General features: G+C 42.0%; 1 non-coding gene across 1 annotated transcript; it reads right to left on the reverse strand.

Moving 5' to 3' along the window:
* Window positions 1-2287: 2287 nt before the first annotated feature.
* On the reverse strand, window positions 2288-2405 carry LOC121853392. Its single transcript, XR_006086312.1, has one exon. It is a non-coding gene; the product is annotated as a U5 spliceosomal RNA (small nuclear RNA).
* Window positions 2406-3852: the final 1447 nt, after the last annotated feature.

Here is a 3852-nt window from a genome sequence, read left to right on the forward strand (position 1 = left end):
GTCAGGGCCGGAGCCGGAGACAGATGACATGGACCTATTGGAGAATTTAGACTTCCCTCTACCTAAAGAAAACCCTACTAACAGTCACATACTCAACAACTTGGATGAGTATTTTTCTGTTCTGAATCCATCTCAAGCAAAAGATCTCACCAAGTTATTATCAACATTTCCTAAAGTCACATCAGACCTCCCAGGGTTTTGCAATATACTTAAACATGATATTAAGCTAATCTCGGATGATGTACAACCCATTAGGCAATCAGCCTATCGACTAAATCCACAAAAGAGATTATGAAAAAGAGGTAGATTTTTGTTAAAACATAACTTAGCTGAGCCTAGTACCTCCCCTGGGCTTCACCTTGCCTTCTCATTCCAAAACCCGATGGCACTTTTCGTTTCTGTACCGATTATCGTAAAGTGAACCAGGTCACTGTCTCAGACTCCTACCCTTTACCTTTGATTGAAGATATAATAGACAGCATAGGCTGTGCAAAATTTATCAGTACCGTGGACCTGTTGAAAGGATATTATCAAGTGGGACTCACGGATAGGGCAAAAATAATCTCGGCATTTATAACTCCATTTGGTCTTTTTCAATATTTGGTTATGGCGTTTGGCTTTTCTAATGCTCCGGCCACATTCCAGAGGGCCATCAACTACCTAATTCAGGACCTAGGTGGGACGTTCGCCTACCTGGATGACCTGGTGGTGGTGTCGGACAGCTGGGACGAACATCTGGTGCGTTTGGAGATACTGTTTGCACGACTGCAAGAGACTGGATTCACCATAAACCTGCAAGCTAAATCTGCTTTTGCCGGCCTCAGTGACTTACCTGGGACATATCGTTGGGCATGGTATGGTGAGACCCAAGGACGCAAACGTTAGAGCCATCTTGTCCTTCCCCACTCCAAGAACGAGGAAGGAACTCATGCGCTTCCTGGGGATGTGCGGCTACTACCGTCGGTTCTGCAGTAACTTCTCCAGCGTGGCCGGACCCCTCACAGACCTTACCAGTTCTGCGGTTCCTTACATCTGGAACCAGAAGTGCGACCAGTCTTTCCACCGCCTCAAAGCCTTCCTTGCCTCCAAGCCTGTAGTCCACCCCCCTGACTACACCTCGCCCTTCCATCTACAAATCGACGCTAGTGGTGTCGGAGTGGGGGCTGTGCTCCTACAACCCGACCCAACCACTGATGTTCTTCACCCTGTGTCATATTACTCCGCCAAGTTGAAAAAACATCAGACCAACTACTCGACCATAGAGAAGGAGGCCTTGGCTCTGGTGTTGGCAATAAAGAAGTTTGAATGTTACCTCCAGTCTTGCCCACAAACAACCCCTAGTCTTCACCGACCCACTTACCACATCCAAACCAACAAGACCTCCAACCAGCGAATCCTCCGCTGGGCTCTCTCACCCGCCCATAATCTACAAGTCCGGCATAAGGGTCGACAACTGGGTGCAGACTCCTTATCCCGAGCTCCAGTGGAAATGCAGCAGCTACTCTCCAGACGCACCAGGTGATCACCTCCTTCGCGCCCGCGCTACGGAGGTCTTTGGAGGGGGGGTGTGTTACGAACCCCTCCACCCAGCACTACGAACCACGCCATCTATTGTCCTGATCTACCTACCCAGCACCACGAGCAACGCCATCTAGGGACGAGACACGAGTATGACTCGTCTTAGTTACCACTCCGAGGTTTCCCTTCTTCCTATCCTGGTACTCTATTATATACAACGAAAACTCGCATCCTTTGTCTACCCTTTTATAGTCCGATTTTCTTTGTTTTTTTTATTGTTGTTACCTGTTGGGATCTGGGTAGACGTATAACTATATTCTAAATCCCCAACTCGTAACAGTGTTCTCTCACCAATTCAAATTTCATGAACACCCTGTGCGGTATTTTGGAATACCTGAGTCTCTCCGGAGGACTCCGTTCTCCCGAAGTGGTTAGAGAACAAATATTTCAAGTAGGGAACTCAAAAGGTTTACAGATTTCAATTCAATTTCAATATTTTTTATTTCTTGATAGAGGAAGCGGGATCCTAGTGCTGTCCCTAGGTACCCTTGGTTTGTTTGAAGTCTAGAGCAATTTTTAATAAGTGCATGAAATTAATTTTATGACAGATCTGTATTCTCCCAACCTGATTTAGATCTGTAATAGTCGGGAAAATTGTTCCATCCAGGACGTTGTATATGTGAATAGATTTTTTTTTTACTACATTAGATCACATACACTTGATTACGACATTGTATGATTATTTTCAGCTAATTTGAATTAGTTTTGTGAGCCCATGTGAATGGGCTAAGAAAAAATTAATTTAAGACTCATTGAGTTGTTCCCCCCCACGGAAATCTTTAGTAAAAGGCGAAAGATTTATGCGTTTTGAAGGGAAACCAGAGCTATGGTCGCAAAGTTGTTCAAGACCCCAACAAACATTAACTTAGAACATACATGGAGTTGTAGTACCAGTCAAGAAAGACATTAAAGGTTTTATTGTCCAGTGTCTAGAAGAGTTTTAAAATAAGATTTACAAGTCCTTCGTAATATTTAAGACTACCGTGATTGGCAGTCAAAAGTGGTATTACTTAATGTGGATTTTCTTTAAGAGGATTTAATTTACATAATTCCTTTAAATCTGAACAAATATAGCAAATCAACGAGAATGTTATTGTTACAATGTTATGACTGCGCTTCAACTAAGGTCATTAAGGGCATAACTTAGTTCATAAATGTTCTGTTTTATAATATGGCCCTCATTGTGCAACCGTTTAGTCATAATTAATAGTAATCATATATAATGAAAATAAACCTGGATCTTGATTATAGAAATGCTTTTATTCTTATGTAATATAAGTTATTTCAATGGTGATAACCACCGGTCTCTCATGTCTACCTACCACTATTACGCCTGTATGAAACTGGTAACTTCAGGTCCGCAGGAGTAGCAGTCCAATAAATCTTAAAAAAAAAAACAAAAAAAAAAACATTAAATAATTATTATAGCGCTTGAAATACTATCTACTGTTATATCAAAACATGAACGAGAAGAAAAGTCAAAAGCTAGCGAGCTACAACTTAAATTATTAGTATAAAAGATCAATAAAGAATTTTAAAATACAGCATGTCTAGTTGAGCCCGGATACTTTAACTCTCCTAATTTCCTTCAAACTTTCCCCTCATTTACGTCCACCTAACCCCCTCCCCCCCCGCCCCAATACTTCCAAAGTACTTCCAACAAAAACCCAGCAACAAATATTAGCCCTTCATCCTTATCTACAGGCTTCAAGTCAAGTTTGATAACGTAAAAAAAAACAAAAAAACATAGGAAAAAAATGCTTCTGTAACAGTGCCATGTAAATTGTCATGTTTTAGAGAAAATCTATGAGAATCTAGTTTAGACAATATTCCTGCCAAAAAGCCATTATAGAGGCATATTACACCAAAAAGAGCCTGCCTATGTGCCTACATCTTTGCCAATCACCGTGACCTCTAAGTGTGACGCGAAAGGCGCAGCTGAGCTGTTTTTTTTTGTTTTTTTTATTGGACACCCCCTTACATCCTTGTTTAAGGTGAAGCGCAGAAGCGTTTACAGCGCCCAACAGGGAAGCATGCTAAGTTCATGGTTGATGATGATGATGGGATGGAGAGAAGAGAGCCATTGGCTCAAGAAGGTGGAAGACGGTGTAGGAGGAATATGTCTCATGAGTTAAGGGCGTAGAAGCCTGAAGAGTCAAGGGCGTAGAAGCCTGAAGAGTCAGTGGTTTATGTCAAAGCAAGTTATTGGAAGCTCAAACAACTTTCCCTGAATACGAATTCGCAACTTTCGATTTATAGCAGGTACCTACTTTG

Source organism: Homarus americanus, unplaced genomic scaffold (genome assembly GCF_018991925.1).
Source record: "Homarus americanus isolate GMGI-L3 unplaced genomic scaffold, GMGI_Hamer_2.0 scaffold31644, whole genome shotgun sequence".
Lineage (NCBI taxonomy): Eukaryota > Metazoa > Arthropoda > Malacostraca > Decapoda > Nephropidae > Homarus > Homarus americanus.